Here is a 24,018-nt window from a genome sequence, read left to right as displayed (position 1 = left end):
TGAAATCAGAAATACTTTATTAGATACTAAAAATATGGAGGTAGTTCCTCCCCAGCCATAAGTCCTCTGGCCACAGTTATTTGCCCTCTTCAGTTTGGACTTTATAACTCAGAGCTGGATCTGGGTTGGTGAATGCGTTAATGGCACAATCATGGGGGCCATTGTTTCATAGGTTCATAGGTTCATAGGTTGGTACTAGGCTATCGGCCCTAGGGCCTATACAAGCCTAGCCTTAACAATTCCCTGGCTATTTCTTCCCACAGTATTTACCTCCCTGGACCTCTGTCTAGCAGGGCAACTTACATGATCCCCACGGTGAATTTCCTATCTCCCATCCAATCGTCAAGGTTCCTTTTGAAGAGGGCAAAGGGGTGCTCTGCTTGACATGTACAGGCAGTCTATTCCAGATTATGGGGTGTCTCTGGGTCAGGAACCTATTCCTCCAGCATGTTTTGTTCATTGTGATAACAAGATTTAGATCCCTGGAGCGTGTGGCTTGAGGAATTGGGATTTCTTTAAGTGTAGCATGTCCAACAGCTCTGGGTTTGACATGACCTTGTATGTTAAGCAGAGATCGCCTCTGAGTAGGTGATATGCAACAGAGAATAGCTGCAGTTTTTTTTAGATGGTCAGCATATTTCTGCGGCCTTTCCAGTTGTTGCAAATGTCTTGAGAGGTACATACCAAATGGGGTGTTGTATTCTATAAAGGGTCTAATGAGGGATGAGTACAGTGGGACAATGACCTCCTTTTCTCTGGATGAAAAGCCCTTAGTAATGAGGTGTGCTGCAGGTGTCTGGTAAGGTACATCCCAAAAGGGGCATTGTACTCAATTATGGGCCTGATGAGGGATGAGTAAAGAGGCATGATGACCTCCCCTTATCTAGATGCGAATCCCTTCATGATTAGGTGGGCTGTATAAAATATTTTTCTAACCACTTTGGCCACGTCATTGTCAAATGAGAGATTGCTATCAACTTGGGTCCCTAGGTCCCTAATTACTGCTTCTGTACTTAATGGATTACCACCAACATGATAATTTGTGGGCACTTTGTTTTTGCCAAAGGGGATGACTATACACTTTTTGGCATTTAGCTTGAGGCCATGGCTCTGGCACCAGTTATCTGTTTCTATGAGGCCCTTTTAGAGGATGCTTGTGTCGGCTGGAGAGTCGATTATGGCGCCCAGTTTGCAGTCATCTGCGAACTTGGTCAGCCACAGTCCATCCATGTTGGCCTGTACCTCTGAGAAATATATACCAAACAAGAGAGGTCCCAGGACTGAGCCTTGTGGGGCGCCACTTGTAACTGGTTTGGAGTCTGACATGGCTCCAGCAATTCTAACCATGTGGGTTCTGTCCTTGAGCCAGTTTGCAACCCATCTAGTAACATAGGGGTTTATATTTAAGCTGGTGAGCTTATCTATAATGCCCGAGTGAGGTATTGTATCGAAGGCTTTTGCGAGGTCCAGGTAGGCTGTGTGGTGATGTGGTTATCAAAGGTGAGACCACTGTTCACCTGTGTCCCTAAGTCTCTGATCACACTTTTGGTGTTTAGTGTACTGCCATCTATGTGGTAATTCATGGGTACATGCTTTTTTCCCAAAGGGGATAACTATAAATTTCTTGGCATTGAGCTTGAGCCCATGGCTCTGGTACCAAGCATCAGTTTCTGTAAGGCCCTTTTGTAGAATATCCACATCATTTGGGGATTCAATAATGGCTCCCATCTTGCAGTCATCTGTGAACCTTGTTAGCCAGGGTCACTTAGTGTTGGCCTGTACTGCAGAGAAGTAGATGTCAAACAAGAGCGGTCCCAGGACTGAACCCTGAGGTACTCCACTTGTCTCTTGTCTGGAGCTGGATTTGGAGTCGGCTACTTTTACAGTTTGGGTTCTGTCAGTAAGCCAGTTGGCAACCCAACGAGTAACATAGGGATTAATGCCCAGCTTAGTAAGTTTATCTAAGATTCCAGAGTGGGGGATGGTGTCGAAGGACTTGGCGAGGTCCAGATAAGCTGTGCGGACTGCCTTACCCTCGTCCACATCTCTGGAGACTAATTCAAAGATATCAATCAGGTTCAGGAGACAAGATTGGCCCTTCACGAACCCAAACTGGGTGGGGTCCAGTGTTTGAAGGTTGCCAATATCTTTGTGTATAAGTTCTATGATAATACGTTTCATGGCCTTGCAGATCAGGCTCATCAGACTGATGGGGCTGTAGTTCCCAGGATCCAAGGTGGATCCCCCCTTGTGGAGTGGGATAACTGTAGCTGTGCACCACTCAGAGGGCATGAAGCCTGAGGTGAGGCTATGACTGAACATGACACTTAGGTGAGGTGCCAGTTCATTTTGTAGTTCATGTAGTACACAGCCCGGGATGTTGGCTGGTCCCATGGATGCTGTATTCTTAGCTTTGGAGAGTGCGTTTTTTACCTGTGTGGCCATTATTACAGGAATTTGTTAATCTTTTGGTATTGAGTCCAACTATCGGGACCTACTCGAATCCATCAAGATTCAAGCCTCTACCCTAATCCTGGGCAACTTTAGCTACGCAACCATAGAGTGGAAGACCTATTCTAGCTGAAATGTGAATGCACAGAAATTTCTTGACTTCAACAATGCCAATGCATTAGATCAGCTTATTGACACCCCCATGAGAGGTGAAAATACCCTGGACCTCGTCCTAACCAACATGAGTAGCCACTGTAGCAGCCCTACAGTGTCATCCTCCTTTGTAAGATCTGACCATAAAGCAATCACTTTTGAAGGTACCATATCCCCTGACTGCCCCCCTTGTCAGGGTCAAGCAAAAATCTTTTTCCAAAGCTGAGTACAGTCTCCAGAGAGCAGGTGTAAGCAGCTTCACAGCCACCATCCCTTCAGTTGAAACTAGCACTAATGTCCAAGCCTGCACCAAAAAACTATATGAGCACCTACCTAACTGTATGGACTTAGCAATACCTGACAGGAGCAAATCATCTTCCTCAAGGAAGAGTAAACCAGTCTGGTGTACAGCAGCAATAAACAAACTCTATAATAAAAGGAAAAAATGCTGTCCAGGACCAAGAAGGAACAGGTGCCAAGTTAGAAGCAATCTCTCCTTTGTCTGAACAAGCAAATAAGGTCACTGGTAAAATCCTCTAAGGCTAACTTCAAGTCCAAATTGGCCACGTCCACTAAGGCCAACCATAAGGCCTTCTTCACATACATCCACAATCTCAAATGTAACACCCACATCTGCTCTAAACTGGTGTTCAAAAACACCACATAAACAAATGCCGTAGATACAGCCAACCTAATGGCAGACAGGTTCAGTGAAAACTTCACCCCCCTGTCCCCCATCAGTTAACCAGGACATCCACAGCACCTGCCCCCTTCCCTCATCTCCAGTGAGCAACTCTTTAATGCCGTCTCATAGGCAAAAAATACTGTCTCCATGGGACCCGACGACATCACTGACTGCATCCTACATGAGCTCAGGCATAAACTCTCAACTCCATTAGGCACCCTACTCAACCAAAGCCTGAGCAACAACTTCATCCTAGCTGAATAGAGGACAGCCACTGTCATCTCTCTGCACAAAGATGGAGCATCCACTGACTCAGGCAATTACAGGCCCATCAGCCTAACTAGCCTGATCTGCAAGGCCATGGAATGCATTATCATGGACCTTATAAACAAGGACAGTGGCAACCTCCATACACTTGACCCCACACAGTTTGGTTTTGTGTAAGGGAGATCATGCATATTAAACTTGTTAGATTTCTTTGAAACAGTCACCAAAGCCATGGATGGGGGAAGATGGTACACACCATCTACCTTGAACTAGCCAAAGCCTTTGACACTATTCCCCATTTGGGTATAATAGATAAACTCTCCCAGCTAGGCATCAAACTGCATGTTACCAGATGGGTAGCTAACTGGCTCAATGATAGAACCCACTAAGTCAAAATAGGGGAAGCCACCTCTAGTAGTAGACCCGTAATGAGTGGTGTACCCCAAGGATCAGTCTTGGGGGCTCTACTGTTTGGGTTATTATTTTGTGAGGTGCAAGCCAAAACCAGTGATCTGTGGCTAACCACGTTTGCAGATAACTGCAAGTTGGGCACTGTCTTACATTCCACTAGTGATGTGAACATCCTCCAAGAGGGCCTTTTCCAAACTAATGACTGGTGCCAGAAGCATGACCTCAAACTGAATGCCAAAAAATCCATCATTATTCTCTTTGGGGAAAATGGCATCCCCAGTAATTATCACAGTAATAACAACATACTAAGAATGCAGTCAGTCATGAGGGACTTGGGCACCCGGGTTGATAGCAACCTGCCTTTTAATCACCACGTTGCTTCCATTGTAAGGAAAGCTTTCTACATAGCCCACCTCATAAGTAAGGGTATTTCTTCAAGGAACAAGGAGGTCATAACATCCCTGTACTCCTCCCTTATCAGAGCCATTATCGAGTACAATGCCCCCTTCAGCATGTACCTTCCCAAGCACATGCAGCAGCTGGAGAGACCTCAGAGGATCCTGACCAGGAAAATCAAGGGTCTCAAACACCTATCCTATACAGATAGGCTAAAAGCCCTGTCTCTCTACTCAGTCTCATACAGACTGCTCAGAGATGACCTGTGTCTGGCATACAAGGCCATCTCAGACCCAACCTTGATGGAGTTGCTGCATATCCATAAGTCAAACTCCACTCGCTCAACCTGCACACAAGGCCTCAACCTGGTCTGTGACATTAATAGAACTTTTTGGCAGGATAGATTTATGTCCCAAAGACTCTCCCATCTGTGGAATAGATTCCATGTCCATGCCAAGTAGTGTACCTCACTAGCCCTCTTCAAAAGGAACCTGGATGACTGGATGGGAAACAGTAAATGTACCCCTGGAATCCCACTTGTGTCCCTGCTGGACAGGGGAAACAGGTGCTGACTTTGTGGGAACACGGGCAAAAATTCTTGACTAGGCTAATACAGGCCTCCGGGCCAATAGCTTAATATCATCCTATGGACCTATCACGCTCAGTGCTTTGGCCCAATTAGAGTGCCATGAATCACCAAGTGTCTCCTCAATAACTCCTTTATTTGAAAGACTTTTCTTATGTCATCCTGAAGTTGTGACCAAAGCTGTTGCATTCTCAGGCATTCCCAGAAAACATGCTCCCACTTGGTATATGTGTGTTGATCTTTCATCTCCAGCACAGGAGAATATAACAGAAATGTTGGATATCATGTTAGGAGTTCTAAAAGCCTATAGAGGCATTTCCAGGCAAATACTCTTCATCTTGGAGAATATGTGGTCTTGGTAGGGATTTGTAAAACCTGTGAAAGTTGATTATCTGCAGTGAGCCAATCACAAAACGTTGGATGTGACCGCTTATAATACCATACAGTGTTAACAGAAACATTGCTCTAGGTCTTTCATAAATTCAGACACACCAGTTGTGTGGAGTAGTACAGGAGAAGAATGACTAGTGAATAATTGGGCCAGTGGTGAGGTGATACACTCCTTAAACAGTTGCACATCATAAGTAAATTGAATCATGTAATGTATTTGACTGTAACAGACAGCATACCTGAGTGAGTTATCATATTCTTCTTCCAGCTCTGATAGTGACTTGAAAGAGATATTTGAGTATAACTGAACAGACAGAACTAAGTATTTATCCCAACAATCTTGCCGGGCAAAAGTCTGGAGAGCTACACTGAAGCAATGATGAGCACAAAAAGGGAAAATCATGAATGCTAATACCTCAGTAGAATCAAATTCCTAAAAGCTGAATCTATAATCATAGGTTCATAGGTTCATAGGTTCATACTAGGCTATCTGCCCTAGGGCATTTATAAGCCTAGCCAGAGTGTGTTTGGCTTTCACCACCCATTTTAAATTAATTTTGCTATGCCCTTTTTCAAGGTTAGTATACTGTGCCTCTGTCTAACAGTGACACAGAAGTGATACCCGGGGTAAACCTACAATCTCCCATCCACTCATCAAGATTCCTCTTGAAGAGAGTCAATGAGGGACTCTGCCTAACCTGGACTGGGATTTTATTCCAGAGTGAAGGGAGCCTCTGGGTTATGAATCTGTCCCTCCGGCATGTCCTATTTATTTCAGTGCTGAGGTTCAAGTCTCTCAAGCGCGTAGCTCGATGGGAAATGGATTTTCTGAGGTGCATCATGTCCATTAATTCCGGGTTGGACATGGCTTTATATGTCAGGCACAGATTGCCTCTGAGCAGGAGGTATGCCACAGAGTAGAGCTGGAGTTTCTTTAACCGGGCAGCATATGGCAACTGTTTGAGCCCTTTGATCCTCTTGGTGAGGTACTTTTGGGGTCTTTCCAGTTGCTGCATGTGTCTGGTAAGGTACATCCCAAAAGGGGCATTGTACTAATTTATGGGCCTGATGAGGGACGAGTAAAGAGGCACGATGACCTCCCCTGATCTAGATGTGAATCCCTTCATGTTTAGGTGGGCTATATAAAATGTTTTTCTAACCACTTTGGCCACATGGTTGTCAAATGAGAGATTGCTATCAACTTGGATCCCCAGGTCCCTAATTACTTCTTCTGTACTTAATGGGTTACCACCTATGTGGTAATTTGTGGGCACTTTGTTTTTGCCAAAGGGGATGACTATACACTTTTTGGCATTTAGCTTGAGTCCATGGCTCTGGCACCACTTGTCTGTTTCTATGAGGCCATTTTGGAGGATGCTTGTGTTGGCTGGAGAGTCGATTATGGCACCCAGTTTGCAGTCATCTGCGAACTTGGTCAGCCACAGTCCTTCCGTGTTGGCCTGTACCTCCGAGAAATATATACCGAACAAGAGAGGTCCCAGGACTGAGCCTTGTGGGATGCCACTTGTAACTGGTTTGGAGTCTGACATGGCTCCAGCAATTCTAACCATGTGGGTTCTGTCCTTGAGCCAGTTTGCAACCCATATAGTGACATAGGGGTTTATATTTAAGCTGGTGAGCTTATCTATAATGCCCGAGTAGGGTATTGTATCGAAGGCTTTTGCGAGGTCCAGGTAGGCTGTGTGGACCACCTTCCCCTCGTCAATGGCCTTGGTAACTGTTTTAAAGAAATCGACCAGGTTTAAGAGGCAGGATCTGCCCTTAACAAAGCTGAACTGAGTAGGATCCAGTGTCCGTAGGTCCCTGATATCTTTATTTATGAGGTCCATGATGATCCTTTCCATAGCTTTGCAGACCAAGCTAATCAGGCTTATGGGGCGATAGTTTCCAGGATCCATTGAGGCACCACCTTTGTGGAGAGGGACCACTGTTGCTGTACGCCACTCTTTGGGTACATATCCTGTAGTAAGGCTGAGATTGAACAGTAGTTTTATGTTTGGGTTTAGCTCTTCTTGGAGTTCATATAAGACGCAGCCCGGGACACCATCTGGTCCCATTGATGCTGTGTTTTTTGCTTTGGAGAGGGCGGCTCTTACCTGAGCATCTGAGATGTCAGGGGGGAAGCACTCTGCTGGGATAGATATTTGCCCTTTTGGTGGGGAGGGGGGGGAGTTTGTGCTGAACCTGTCAGCTAGGATGTTAGCAGTGTCTGTGGGTTTGGTGTATTTTTTGTCATTTTGGACTAATTCTGAACATATCTGGGAATTCCCACCCAGGTTCCTAACATAACTAAAGAAAGGCTTATGATTATCCTTAGTGTCCTGTGCAATGTTTCTCTCGAAGCTGGCCTTAGACGATTTTATGAGTGCCAGTAGTTTTTTGCTAATACTGATCAGAGATGCCTTCCCTTTTTGGGATTTTGCTCTGTCATGTAGTAGCTTCCTCCTTCTATTGTATACTTTGTTTATGGCTGGGGTCCACCAGACAGGATGTCTGCCTTTGGAGGATTTGGTCTTGGCTTTATTTGGGATTGCATGATCCATGCATTCCTGAAGGTGTTCATAGAATGCGTTTATAAAGGATTCTGCGGTCTGGGCCATATTTTCAACAGGCCCGGTGGCTTTGAAGGATTCCACCTTGGTTTTGAGGAGTGTGAAATTTGCTTTAGAGAAGTTTTTCACTGTGGTTTTCTGGGCAGGGGGTGGGGACGGGATGTGAATATCCAGTGAGATTAGTTTATGGACTGATCTTACCAGTGATGGATACACTTCTGGTCTGGAGCATAGAGTCCCCATGTTGGTGATGATCAGGTCCAGTATGTTTTCCCCTCTTGTGGGAGTGGTAACAAGTTGTTCCATAGCATTTGAGTTTATAAATTCTAGGAACCTTTGGGCTAGGGTGTTGCAGCTAGAGTAATGCTCCCAGTCTATGTTTGGGTAGTTGAAGTCGCCCAATATAATGGAGTTTGGAGAGACCTTCATATTTTCCAGTGTTCTCAGGAAGGCTGAGTGGGGTTCCTGGGTTTGGGAGTGTGGTCTGTAGCAGGCTATAAACTGGAAGGCAGTTTTACCCACTGTTAGTTGCACATGGATAGTCTCTGATGCTTTGTGCTGTGCCACCAACCTGTTGGTGTGGGTATCATTGACGAATATTGATACTCCCCCTCCTTTTGTGGTTCGGTCCAAGTTTTGTGGCCGAAAAGCATGGTATGAGGTATAACCTGGTAGTGCTGGGGTGCTCTCGGGAGCCTTGAACCAGGTTTATGTTACTGCACAGATATCGATGTTATTCATGCTAAGGAGAGTTTCGAGTGCGTATATCTTGAGGTTTAGACTTCTGGCGTTGAGTAGCATTACTCTTAGTTTCTTATCCCTTGTGATACCTATTGAGGTGGGTTTATCTTTTGAGCCTTGCCTAAAAAAGGCACTATGGGCGTAGCAAGAGCCTTTGTCAATATCTGAAAGCCCAGGGGTGACAGGTGCAAGCTGTCCCTAGCGAAGCATCGTGGCTTCTCGAGCATGTCATCCCAGGCTGACAGGCATTGGATCCCCTTTGAATGACACCAATACTTAAGCCAATTGTTGAAATTGATCATCTTGTCTTCATATTGTGGCATCATTCTTGGTGAGGGTAAGATGCTACTCAAGGTCAGGGTCATACCGGCCTGGCTACATGCTCAGAGAGCTCCTCTATGTCTCTTTTCATGTAGTCCAGGGAGGTACGTCTCAGGTTATTCACACCAGCATGGACAATGACTGAGTCATATTTGTACTTGCCTTGGAGTGACCTGAGTGCTTGTGTTATGTGGTGGATCCTAGCGCCTGACAGGCAGCTCACCGTGACCTTCTCCTTGTTCAGCCTGGTATACAAGGGATATTAAAAAAAAACAGGAAAATTGCTATAGGACAGAGCTTCACACACACACACACACACACACACACACACACACACACACACACACACACACACACACACACACACACACACACACACACACACTTTGATGATGTAAAGTAAAAGCTGGAATTTTGTAACTAATTATATGTTGTGAATATTAACATGATTCATAGAAGATGCTTTTGTTACAAAGGTATTAGACCTGTATGTCATATAAGATGGTTTGTACAGACATGTGCTGAAGAGCTATTTTACAAAGTGCTGTTTGAAATGTATCCACAGTGTACAATACTGAAATAGAACAGAAATATGCATTACAGTGCATATACATGCACTATTGTAACTGTTTAAATGTATATTAAACAGTGGAAAGTGAAATACAGGAGGCTAAATTCAGAAAAATAGCTGAAATTAAATTACTTTATTGCTAGGCTATAAAAAGATGTTATTTTTCAGTTTCAGTGAAACAGGAGATAGAATGTCTGTAATAGAAAATGTTTCTATATTGTCTTTAAATGTGGGGGAATGTAAATTGTTTTATGACTTCCACCATCTGACAAAAGATATGAGGTCTATATATTTTCACAGGTAGATGCTAAATACTGCCAGATTCCAGTAGTGAGGTTATCACTTGGGATAGAGTCAGATGACAAGAAATGATGTCATTCTGCAAGCTCTCCCTGGAGTAATATTTGAAACATTAATTTGAGAGGTCTATGGGAGAGCGAGACAGCATTATATATTCTGTCTTGGACCTGACAAGTTCCAGTCCCCACACCTCTGCCTTGCTCTGAGTAAGTAGGTCTAGGGAACAGTATAATTCTCTTAGATATAATCAGGAATATAGCAAAACTTAATTTGGATGTTTTTCTTTATTTATTTGAGACTATCCTGCAATGTTGTTTTAAATATTCCTGTGATTCTGAACTCTGGCATCACTGTAAATATATACTGAGTATTTTCTTGTTCTTTTGTTATTTATTATTAAATATATTTAAATCTTTCATTGTAGCTGATCTTTGTGGAGCTATGTAAGTTCTGAAAGTACTTGTATATTTATTTGGTGACACTGTGGGCCACTCCTAATAGCCTTGCTCTTGGTCAAACTACTATATGTATTAATAGTCACATTACACAGTAAGGTTAGACACCCTTTGTTAAGGGCCTTAAAGTAGCTGATAAGGGGTTCTGGTGGCAGTGATAACTGCCTTATAGTCTGGGTAGAAGGAGGAATAGCTAGTAAACCTGTGCCAGCCTTTCCCAGGTGTGTGTGTGTGTGTGTGTGTGTGTGTGTGTGTGTGTGTGTGTGTGTGTGTGTGTGTGTGTGTGTGTGTGTGTGTGTGAGCCCCAGACTGACGTGGTCCCTGTGTGATCTTAAGGGAAATTGCACTTGATGCAGGGAGCTACTTCTGGAAATATTGTGTGGGTACCTGTCATCCTTCAAGTGTACATCCCCCACTGGTGTCAGTGTTGAGGAGTGAGCTTCTTGATTACTGGTTCAGTGGTGGTACATCACATTAATTGGTGACAGTGGTAGGATACCACATCACATATTGGGATTCAGTGGTGTGGATAATGAACTCCTATAGCCTTTAAACAGTGGTTATTAAAAAGGTGTTTCTACTCTCAAACAGCCGCACAGTGAACATTCAGAAGTCCATATCACAATCATTTTATTTATTTATTTTTTAGCTTAGTTAGTCAGAAAGAGCAGGCAAGGATGTCAGCAGAGGAATATGGCATTCTGACAAGGAGCCAGTTGGCTGAGATGTGCCAAGACAAAGTATTGATGCATGCCAACCTGACTAAAGCAGAAATGATTGCAGCCTTAGTCACAGCTGCATCCCACACCAACAACCAGAAGGAAAACCAGACTGTCCTTGGGGATGTGCAACTCTCAAAAAATGGACAGGTCAACTTTGCCTCAAAGGACTTACAAATCCTTCTGGATTTAAGAGACTTGAACTAGAGGCCAAACATTTGGAAATACAATCAGCAGAGAGAATGAGACATCTGCAAGCTGAGGAAAATGAGAGGCAGAGAGGGAACTTGAAAAGGAGATGCTGACCCATCACCGGGGTCATGGAGGTCATGGGGAAGGGAGTAACTGAACCCCAGAAGCAACAAAAGCTCAGTACATTTCTTTCACAATTTACAGAGAGTAACAATTTTGATAATTTTATTCATATGTTTGAAAGGGTATGTAAACATTATAATGTTGACCTAGGGCTCTGGGTATAGTTCCTGTCCCCTTCTCCATGGTACAGCTGAAACTGCTGCTTCTAAATTGTCTGATACTGATTGCTTAAATTATAATACTGTTAAAAGTGTTTATTAGAGTGTTTTAAGTTAACACCTGAAGCTTACAGAAAAATGTTTTGTGAGCATAAACACAAGGCAGATGAAAGTGTGTGTGAATATATTGCTGGGTTAAGCACTTATTTTCATAGATGGGTGAGTGGGTGTCAGGTCACCACTTCTGAAGGGATGGCAGACCGTTTGGTGAGGGGAACAAGTCCTTAGTACTTTGCCTGAGGGCATGAGAATCTAGTTGGCAGATAGGCAATGCAATACCACAGATGAGTTGAGGAAAAATGGAGACCTATACCTAGCAAGCAGGGCATCAGTGTACATGAAAGTTATACCAAGTGCTGCTCATGGGTCTAAGGGAATACATGGTGGGCAGCCTAAACTGCCCCAACAGAGTTTGCTTGTAGCAGGGGAAGCTATTAGCTCAGGTACACATCCTGGACCAAGGGTTAAATGTTTTAAATGCAACCAGTGGGGCCATGTAGCATATAGATATCCATGGATGCAAGTTGGGGAACAAAATATGGGAGAGCCAGTAAGTGGGAATGCCAGAATGCCAGCAATAAGTTGTCTTGAGGCAACAAGGGTACCAATCTACCACAAGAGGTTATATCCTATCTTAGTAGATAGGAAGCAGGCCACTGCTAAGATAGCCATAACCTCTGACCTAACCATTGTGAAGTTTGCAAAGGTTAAAGAGAAGTATTACTTGCTTGGGCAGTCTACTCCAGTCACAGCATTAGGATGGACTCCATTCCAGATACCTTTAGCTAGGGTTTACCTTGACTGGGAGGGTGGAAAAGGAAGCAAGCAAGTAGGTGTGTTTGAGGATATCCCTGCTGATGCCCTGATAGGGAATGATTTTGATAATGCAGTACCTTGTGTGCATGCAGTTACATGCATCCAGGTTTGGAGACAAGCATGTGGGTCTGGAAGACTAGGGGAGACCTAGACAGAAGGCACACTTGAAGCCAGGACTGGTGAGGTGGCTACTTCAGGGAAGGAGCTAACCTGTAGCAGTGAGACTAAAGGTGAACCACAGCTGCTTGCGGGTACTGATGTTCCCTTAGACAGAGTGACTGCAAGGGCAGAGGTGAGTAGTAGTAACCAGGCTGACAGTGAGGCACCGCTGTCAGAGAATACCAAACTTCCTTTGGAAGAGGAGCTGGGAAGAGTTACAAAGAGAGAGTTGGACAGGCTCAGCTCTCAGACCCTACATTACAGGGCTTGAGGGAGGTAGCCAGAGAGGCACTTGATTCTCCAGGAAAAGGGGAATCTGTATACTGGGACAATGGGTTACGGTATAGAGAGTAGACCCCTGAGAGAGGGCTAGAGGGTGAGAGAATACAGTAGTTGGCAGTGCACAGAACCTACTGTCTGGTACTTCTAGTCATAACCCATGACATTCTCTTTGCAGGTCATAATACATAAAGCATACCGAGAGACATATTATGCAGAACTTTTATTGGCTTGGGATTTCCAATGATGTAACAAGGTACTGCAGAACCTGTGAGCAGTTCCTAAAGGTAGGCAAGGTAGGAGACAAGGTCAAGGCTTCTTTGATGCCTTTGCCTGTGATTGAGGAGCCATTTCAGAGGGTAGCTATGGATATTCCGGGGCCTCTGAATACCTCAAGTTCCACAGGGAAGAAATATATCTTAGTGGTAGTAGATTATGCCACCAGATAACCTGAGGCAGTGGCTCTGTCCCTCTGTTGTGGCAGAAAAGGTAGCAAAACCTTTGTTAGAGATTTTCAGCAGGTTAGGATTCCCAAAAGAAATACTGACTGACAGGTGTCAATTTCATGTCAGACCTGCTGGCTTGTCTGTGGAAGCACTGTGGGATGAAGTATGTAAAGACTAGCCCCTACAATCCCCAGACTAAATGTGTAGTAGAGAGGATAAACTCCACACTAAATACCATGATACAGGCATTTGCAGATCAGTTTAAGAGGGAGTAGGACAAATATTTGTCCTATCTATTGTTTGCTTCAGAAATCCACAGTTTTTTCACCCTTTGAGTTGCTGTATGGGCACAGGGTCAGGGGGCTTCTAGATTTGATTCATGATGAGTGGGTGGGTGAGTGCAAATCCCACAAGGAGTCTGCTGTGATATATGTTCTTAACCTCAGGACAAGGCTCTGGGAAATTATGGGCTTTGCCCAGGAGAACCTGGCAGAAGTCCAACAGCAGAAAAAGGTCTGGTATGACAGGAATGCTTGAGCTAGATAGTATGCTGTGGGACAGGAGGTTATGGTTCTCATTCCTGTCAGACACAACAAGCTGCAAGCAGCTTGGGATGGACCCTTCAAAGTGGTAAGGAAGGTCAGTGATGTTAACTATATGGCAGAGCTGCTAGGCAGGAGGCAGGGGCACAAACTGTACCATGTTAACATGATGAAGCCTTACCATGATAGAGAGGCCCTTGTGCTGAGTATTACCAGTAGCTGGCAAGAGGAGTCTAAGGGGGATCTGGTGACTGATCTCCTCAGTGAGGCTTAGACTAACCTCAGTGGAAGGGGTAGCAATGTCCCCAGCAGCTATCCCCTACCCAGGTTTGAGAAATCCAAGCAGTGTTACAGGAGTTTGTGGAGTTTGGGGAAACCAGGGTGCACCCACTTGGTGCAGCACCAAGTGGATACAGGACCACAAAGGCCTATTAAGCAGACCCTTATAGGGGCCCTGAGAGAGTGAATCAGACTCTGTGGGAGGAGATACAGAAAATGTTAGAACTGGGGTAATCCAGGATTCCAGCAATCCTTGGGCCTCCACAGTGGTGCTGGTACCAAAGAAGGATGGCAGCACCAGGATCTTTCTGGACTATATTAAACTAAATAGTCATACAGAGTCAGATGCTTACCCCATGACTAGGACAGATGAAGCCCCAGAGCAGCTTGGTGGGGCTAAGTATCTTACCCCTTTTGATCTTACCAATGGTTACTGGCAGGTGCCCTTGACTAACAAAGCTAGAGAAAGGTCAGCGTCTGTGACTCCTTATGGCTTGTATGAGTTCACAAAGATGCTCTTTGGGATGAAAAATGCCCCAGCAACTTTCCAGAGGCTGGTAGATCATATCCTAGCAGGAGAAGTAGATTTTGCCCTTGCTTACGTGGATGATATTGCCAGCTATAGCCATTACTGGCAAGAGCACTGTCAGCATGTAAGGGAGGTGTTGAGCAGACTACAAAGGACATTCTTGATATAGCAGTGGTTTCCTACCTGGGACATAGAGTGGGGAGTGGTAAGATCAGGCCAGAATCTGTCAAAGTGGAAGCCATTCAGGCATGGCCTGATCCTGTTACCAAAAAGCAGGTGAGGGCATTTTTAGGGACAGCAGAGTACTACAGAAAGTTCATCCCCAATTATAGTACCATAGCTGCTCCCTCACAGACCTGACAAGTAAAAGCAAGCCAGATAAGGTACAGTGTACCCCAGCATGTGAGCAGGCATTCCAGAAGCTTAAAGAGCTTTGGGAGGACCCCCTTTGTTTGCCAGTCCAGATTACAGCAAATCATTTTATGTGCAGGTGGATGCTTCAAACCATGGAGTGTGGGCTGTACTCACCCAGGTTTCCTCAGAGGGAGAAGATCACCCAGTAGTGTATCTCAGCCATAGCTTTCAACCCAGGGAGGAATGCCATGCATCTGTAGAAAAGGAATGTCTAGGCATAGTGTGGACACTGCACAAACCTCAGCCTTATCCGTATGGAAGGGAACTCACTGTAGTTACAGAACACAGTCCCTTAACATGGCTACATCAAGCCAGCCTGCAAAATGCCAAGTTGCTAAGCTGGAGCCTAGGGTTGCAGGCATACAATATGACAGTGCAGCACAGCAGTGGGGTTAGCAAAGCCAACACAGATGGGCTCACAAGACAGGGAATGGGGTAATGTATTCCCAGATAGGTTCATCCCTCTCAAGAAATGTTTCTCAAGGGTCACTTGAAAAACTAGCTTGACTCTTCAAGGGGAAGAAATGTCACAAAAGGAGAAACTGCCAGCCCAGCAAGCTGGAATTTTGTAAATAATTACATGTCATTTGTGAATATCAATATGATTCATAGAAGATGTTTGTGTTATAAATGTATTGAGCTGTATGTCATATAAGATGGTTTGCACAGACGTGTGCAGAAGAGGTATTTTACAAAGTGCTGCTTGAAATGCATCCCCATTGTATCCTTCTGGAATAAAACAGAAATGCAGACACACTATTGTAACTGTTTAAATGTTTATTTTAACAGTGGAAACTGGAATACTGGAGGTTAATGTCAGAAACATAGGTGAACTTGAAATGACTATTGCTAGGCCATAAAAAGATGTTATCTTTCAGTTTCAGTGCAGCAAGAGACACAATGTCTGTACTAGAGAACTTTTCTGTATTGTCTTTAAATGTGGAGGAATATAAATTGTTTTATGACTTCCACTGTCTACCAAAAGATCTGAGGTCTATGTATTTTCACAGGTAGATGCTAAATACTGCCAGATTACAGCAGTGGGGATTTCACCTGGGATAGAGTCAGATGACAAGAAATTATGCCATTCTGCAAGCTATCCCAGCAGTAATATTTGAGATATTAATTTGAGAGGTCTCTGAGAGAGAAAGAGAGAGAAACAGTATTCTGTATTCTGTCTTGTACCTGACAAGATCCATTCACCACACCTGTGGTGTGCGCTGAGTAAGTAAGTCTAGTGAACAATATAATTCTCTTAGATATAGTCAGGAATATAGCAAAGCATAATTTAGATGCCTTTCTTTATTTATTTCAGACTGTTCTGCAATGTCGTTTTAAATATTCCTGTGATTTTGAACTATGGCATCACTGTAAATATACACTGAGTATTTTCTTGTTCTTTTATTATTTATTATTAAATATATTTAAACCTAAATATACACTGAGTATTTTCTTGTTCTTTTATTATTTATTATTAAATATATTTAAACATTTCATTGTGGCTAATCTTTGTGGAGCTATTTAAGTTCTGGCAGTACTTGCATATTTATTTGGTGACACTGAAGCCATTCCTTATAGCCTTGTTCTTGGTCAAACTACCATTTGTATTGATAGTAACATTACACAGTAAGATTGGACACCCTTTGTTAAGGGCCTTAAAGTAGCTGATAAGGGGTTATGGTGGCAGTGATAACTACCTTATAGTCTGGGCAAAAGGGGGCTTAGCTAGTAAACCTGTGCCAGCCTTTCCCAGGTGTGTGTGTGTGTGTGTGTGTGTGTGTGTGTGTGTGTGTGTGTGTGTGTGTGTGTGTGTGTGTGTGTGTGTGTGTGTGTGTGTGTGTGTGTGTGTGTGCAAAACAAATCTCCAAGAGTAGTGTGTGTGTCAGTTACTTAGGCAGGGACATGAAGCACTGGTTGGACAGAGAGTGAGTGTTGGAGGACTTGGTTTGGAACTCAACTCTATAGCTGTGCCAGTGATGAGTCTTATTGGGAATCTGGAGAGAAAGGGAGAAACCACCTGACTGTGGTCTCTGTGTGCTCTTAAGGGAAATTGCTCATGATGCAGAGAGCTGCATATGGAAATATTGTGTGTGTACCTGTCATCTTCCCAGTGTATGTCCCCCACTGGTGCCAGTGATGAGGATTGAGGCTCCTTGATTGCTGGTTCAGTGGTTCGGTGTCACAAGATTCATCTAGTAAAAGCATAAGCTGAATGTGAGGATAAATATTAGTTGCCATTGGGAAAACCCTGGGAGGAGGCAATGTTGGTTTACAGAGCTCCCTATAGACTCTTACGGCAGAAGCTCTATATGTGATTACCAAGTTAGGAAAGAGAATGCCTCCCTGAGCTTGCAAAGTGTAATGTGCCTCTACAAACCTCTAGAAAACAGAGGGGGGGGCAAAGGAATTTCAAAATATTATTGTTACACTTCCTCAGTATGGTATATGGGATCTTCATAGGAAGTGCTTGAATTATATAATACATGCTGTGCTATAATGTAAATAATCCAATTATGTTTTTGTGTTGCATGGTTCACATTTTAGAGCTATATACTATTCTCTGTATTTTTTCAACTACTATTATACTGTTATACATTCTTGTGATTTTTGGAGCTTTTCTTCCCGGTTTTCTGCTGAAAATGGACCTGTGTCTAGTCGGACTTTTCCAGTAAACAAATGTTAAATAAATAAATAAAATAAAAATAAATAATACTATTTTGATTAGACGAAGTTTAAGTTAAAAGAGGATACTCTATGTGGCCACTCACAGAAGTGTTCAAATATTAATTCCTGAACAAAAAGGCTATTAATCTCTTTGGTTTCCTTCACCGATATAGCAATTTTAATGACTAAGTATTTAAAAGAGTTAGGGTTGAAAGTGAATTTATATTTTCCTTTTCTCCTTCAGAAGAATTTATCTTAAAATATATAATTACAGATTTAGAAGGATTGCCATTATAAGGAGAAATAGACTGCCAGGTCACGATGGTACCCCATGTGGGTAATAAGATTTCAGTAGGGTCATGCAAAAACATTAAAATATCATCGACAAGTAATGCAACACCTCATGTAGCATATCTATTAACATCATCCTGAGTTTGAGACTCAAAACTTGTTTTGAAGAGTTGGAGCTAATTGCTCAATGGCTAAGATAAATAACAAGGTAAACAAAGGTTATCCATGCTGGACTCCTTTAAACATGGGAAAAGAGTGAACCCATATGTACTGCTGTTGTCAACCCTCAGTAGTGAGATTTTAATGCTTCTATAAAGAGAGGTGGGAAATGAAAACATGTCAAAGCTTGAAACAAATGCCGCCAAATGATGTTGTCAAAAGCTTTTCCACATCAACATATAACAAAGTCATTGTCTTATTACTAAGATGCTCCTTTTGTAACCACAGTGCAACTCTAAGAATAAGTGTCCAGGATGACCTATTCTTGATAAAGCTAGCCTGGCTGGAATGGATTAAGGAGGGAAGTAAAGATGCTAACCAGACCACCTGAATAACCATATAAAGCTTTCTACTGACGATAAGCAGGGAGATCAGTCTATCTATAGATGAGAAGGGAATGATGGATCTTTGCCTGGATTAACAATATGGAGAAGCAAAGGCCATTTCTAGGAGGGTGGCATTTTAACCTGAGAGAAATCTGAGTAGCAGGCATCCCAGAGAAGATTTACAACTTGAGGTGAAAGTAGTCTATATACCTCTGAAGAAGGACCATCACTGCAAGTTGCCATGCTGGGTACCAGGATCTTTACTGCCTTAAGGGCTTTCAGCCTGGTAATCTGCTTGCCCAAATTTTGGGAATTGTTTTGAGAGAGAGTGAGTACCTCAAAAATGGAGATTTGGCCTATTACTCTTAGGGAAATCTTAAAGTTATTTACTTACTATTTATTTGTGTTTGTTTAACAGGATAGTTTGAATGGTCACAAGAAATAATCTCTTTTCAGCAGAGGCCTGGAGAGAAAATTTCCACAGAAAACAGAAAAGAATACATAGATACATTGCAGTAATATGTGCATATAATAGATCAATAAAGTCAGGGAACTGATAGACACATAGCAATGATAAATTCATACAATGGATACAGTGGAAAATGTTGCAAATTTAGCAGTATATACAACTTCATTAAACAGTTGTTTTGCATTTCTATATACACAGTACACATGGGACAGTTTTGAGTTGTCTAACAAGTAGGATGTAATGGTATAGTTGTGTAAGCAAATAAGAGCACTGCATAGTCAGAGTAGGGGAGGCAGGGAAAGTCGGGTAGTGAACAATAGTACTCGGCCAGGGGTAGCGCAGGAGTAGATCCAGAAGTGTTGAGATAATTGGTTAAGTTGTAATATGAATATCCTATGGTTCTGGATTTGTTTGAGGGTAAGAAACAGGGAGCTTCACATTCTAGATACATATGAGGAGACAAAGGAGTTACCAGATGATATATATGACATAGAAACTAGGAGCAGAGCCTGGAGTTAGGAGGATAATGGCCTATTTGGAAAGTAAAGTTGTAAAATATTACACAGAGCTGGGCATTGGTCATGTCTGGGAAGGAGTTTATGTGCAAATAGTTGCTGGGAAAGTTTTAAGGAGATAGGTAATTCTAGCCATGAGAGTTGTTTAAGGTCAAGCAGTGGCATTATTTATTGTACATATTAGTGGCAAATCTTGCTAATTTGTTGTAGCATTAGTATAAGCACTTGGACAATACGGATTGTAACTTGACAAATACTAGATAAGTATGGAGAACAGTTAGGAGTAGGAGATGCATGCTTTCTGGCTGCTGAAGTAACATAAGGTTTGATCTGGTACACTGCTTCAAGTTTTTGAAGAGTTTTTAACTGTTTCCCTTATATGCATATTACATTTTCTGTGATCGACTTTTATCAATAGTGACTCCTAGCAGCTATGTTGTTGTTGTTGTTTGTCTTTCGGCTTTTTCCCGGTAAGGGGTCGCCACAGCGGAACTCCAGTCCACTAATGATTGGCAGTAGATTTTTAGGAAATGCAGACCTGCCAGCTAGATGCCAAACCTTCAATGAAGGCATGCCCATTTACGCACGCATGTCTTTCGAACGCTACCCAACCGCGGGGAGGGCATGCAGACTCCACCTCCACACAGAAGGCACTCCCAAGCCACGCCAAGAATCAAACAGGAGAACCTCTTGCTGTGAGGTAACAATGCTACTGCCGTACCACCGCGGCATTCCTAGCAGCTATGTATGGGATAATAATTCAAACTGGGTGCAATTTGAGGAGGTTAGTATAAATTGGGGGTTTTACTCAGTGAGCTGTTTAGGGGTAAATAGGATTAGTTTTGATTTTTGGGGGTATTAAAAAACAGTTGAACATCAGGGAGACATTTCAAAAGATGTATGGGATTCTTGTGTGATTTTTTTTTTTTGTAGTTTGTCTAGGTTCATGGTGGGACATAGAAGAGTGCAGTCACCAGTATATTGCACTTGGTTGCCATATTTTTTGGTTATATGGTGGTCATTCATGAATAGGATGAATAGAAGATGCCAGGATTGATCTTTGGGGGACCTCTACTGATACAGGGATGACTGAGGAGTAAAGAATATCCATTTAACAGACTGAGATCTCGCAGCGAGATAGCTTTCAAAGCATGAGAGAGAAAAAGGATATCAAGCCCAAGGCAGAAAGCCTGTGAATGAGTAGACTATGGGAGATAGTGTCAAAATCTTTTGAAAAGTCAAGGAAAACGGTGGTTACCAGGCGACCTTCATTTATGATTTGATTTATGGAAAATGTGACACTGAGGAGGGCTGTGATGGCACTGTGGCATGGCCAAAAAATGTGTTGTATTGGAGATAGAAGATTGTTGCTCAGAGTGTAGTTAAAGAGATGGGAGAAAATACATTTCTCTAATATTTTCAATAAAGGAGATAGGATGGAGACAGGTTTATAGCGAGACAGGTCAGCTGAATTGCCACATTTATGCAGTAGTACTTACTGGATAATGAATTATTATGAGAAAAAATTAACGAGGATATCCTGATTACTGTTCCAGTACGACTCCGGATACTTTGGGAGTGTTAGCGTATTTTGTTTATCACTTTTCTTTCTGTAATTGTGTGCCTACCTCACGCTATGGAGAATGTCAAGTAGAGCTTGATTATAATATATTGATTTATTACTTGAACATTTTGAACCGCTGAATCAGATCTTCAAAGACTGACAAAAGAAGACTGACGCTATATCAGACCAATCAACTAGCCCTTCACCATCACGATGACTCCCTGAGGAGGGAGCATACACTTCCCTTAACAAGTTACGAAGATTTATACGATCCTTTTGATGTGCGACATTCAATGGTAAATATTACTACAAACATGGGGAATTAAGCATGGGTCACACCATGTCTTGAAAACCTATCACGAATCTTCAAACTGTTTAGGAAAAATGCTGGAAGATACTATGCTGGAGAGTATAGCAGTATGCATCAGACATGTTTTCTGGGATAGTAAGAGGCCAATACTAGAATTGTGTTAAACATATTTATAACTATATATGAAAGGGGAGCGTAATGGTAGTATAGCTCCAATATATACAACCACGCTCTAAAATGCTATGGATTGATTGAAAGCAATTAATTGTTGGTCTTAACTGTATAAAAGGATGTTTGAAAATGATGTTAGTAGATGTAATTTTGTTTATCACTTATCATTATCATTTATGCAGTAGCATAATACAAGATTTATTCCAAAGATCAGGAGCATGGTTTTCTTTTATGAGTTGATTTACATGTACTGAGATCAGAAATGGAAAAAAAAAACAATCCCCTGCAATTGTTAGGTATTTAATAGGGTGGTTATCTATGGAAACCATATAATTAGTTTTTTTTTGAGACTGGCGTAAAAGAAAAGAGCACACAGGGGTTTTGTTTTGTTGAAGGTTAGTAACTCAAGCAAGAGTGGAGTTTTGCATGACCGAGATTGCTGCCTTTATGAAGTGCTGATCAAATATGGTGGCTATGCAATCTGGGTGAGCATCTAGAGAAAGAGAAGGTAGGCTTATGGAGCCTGGATGAAAGGTTGTGAAATGAATGGCAGAACATTTTTGGGTTGTTTTAGACTGGCATTTTGAATATTTAGTATAACGGGTTCTCTTACCTATTTTGATTTTTTTGTTTCGTTAAGTTTATGTGCTGCTAAAAGTTTAGCGGGTTTACATCAGAGTTGAATCTCTTTCAGTATTTCCATTTCTTGTCCCATTCCTTCATTTGGTTTTTGTTTTGCTTCCTTTGGAGAGCTAATTATAAATGTAGGTCGGTGGTCACTGAGGATACCTGGGAAGGAGATCATTTTATGTGGAGAGCTGGTCAATGGTGGCTCCTCTTTTGGCCTTTTTATTATATCAAGTGAGAGTAATGATGACTTGTGTTAGACCATATAGTACTAATGCATTATCTGAGGAATTGCTGTGGTTTGCCAGTTTTTATTAAGGTCTCCTAGTAGAATAATTTCATGTAGGATGTCAACTCAAGAGAAGAATTATTCTACTATTTCAATATAATTGATATGTATACATATCTATATATATATATATATATATATATATATATATATACACATATATATATATATATATATATATATATATATATATATATATATATAGTTTAGTGACTTGGGTGAACTGTGCCAATAAGAGAAGTGGTGGAAATAATAAGAGACCAGCAAAGTGTGATACACGACACCAGCCTTAATTTCAAGATGATATTTTTATTACACAATCGTGTATATTCCTATATCCAGAACGGTTTCGGCTACCAAGCCTTCCTCAATGGATAGAAAAAAGTTTTGTAAAACATAAATGATCACAAGTATTTATACTGTTTCCTAATCAGTGGAAACAGTGGTATAGCCCAACTTAGTGCTTGGAGTGTTTTAACACACATAATGAACAAAACTATAATAAATTGAAAAACATAACAATTCTTGTATATATTTATAAAACTATTTACATTGAGAAGCCCAACAAAAACATTATAATCTTTGAATACATAATAAGTGAAGAAAATAAAGGAAATAAATGTAAAATAAAAAATAAAAATAAAATAAATAAAAAATAACCCTTAAGTTTAATAGAAACCTGAATAACATATCCTGTATCTTGACCCATATGTTTCCACCTTCAAAATTTGTTTACTATGGGTCTGTAACTAGTTTGATATATCATGCTCACAAATGCATAATACATAACTTGAATGTATATATATGTATATGAAAAAATATACATATAATAAAATATCTAAGTATCAATAGACAAAACTGTTCAATCACTCTAGAATCCAATAAACCTAGAGTTCATAACATATCCTATTAGAATATCCTGATATGTTAGGTATCAGCATTTATATATGCTCCACGATATTTAAACCTATACTTGTTTATATTAAACTAGTTATAGCCCATCAAAATCTCTTGTTATACATTATCAACTACTTAGTTGATATACAGTATTGGGAAATAAGATGTAGGACATAATATTATATATACATATGTAAATAAGTATTGCAGGATTCAGAATAATCCCCTATCAAATCGTATCAAAATAATGAAATGAATATATCACACTAAATCTAACCTGTACAATCTGCATAGGAGTGTAACTCACTGTTAATGCCTAACGACATATAGGTCGTCATATGAATTATCTCATGCATAACTTGATGAAAGCCACCAATATAGACTGGCTCACACCAGCCTTAAGTGCATAATACTAAGGATCAGCATACATCTTAAGGTTATCTATAAATGGTCATTGAGACCCGGTGGAAATAATCCCCCAAGATTGGTAATCCAATATTTTTCCTTATGATTTAGAATAGTATGCCAACCTTGTTGGTTACTTCTGTCCCCTGTAATTTTATCAATAACCATGAACATAAAATTAGCATTACCATGTTTGATGGTATGTCTATATAAGGCATTGGTTTCTTTTCTATTCCTGATGTCGCTTTTATGTTC

This window comes from Protopterus annectens, chromosome 15.part0 (genome assembly GCF_019279795.1).
Source record: "Protopterus annectens isolate FY-2018-M chromosome 15.part0, PAN1.0, whole genome shotgun sequence".
Taxonomy (NCBI): domain Eukaryota; kingdom Metazoa; phylum Chordata; order Ceratodontiformes; family Protopteridae; genus Protopterus; species Protopterus annectens.
Note: the sequence above shows the minus strand (reverse complement) of the source record.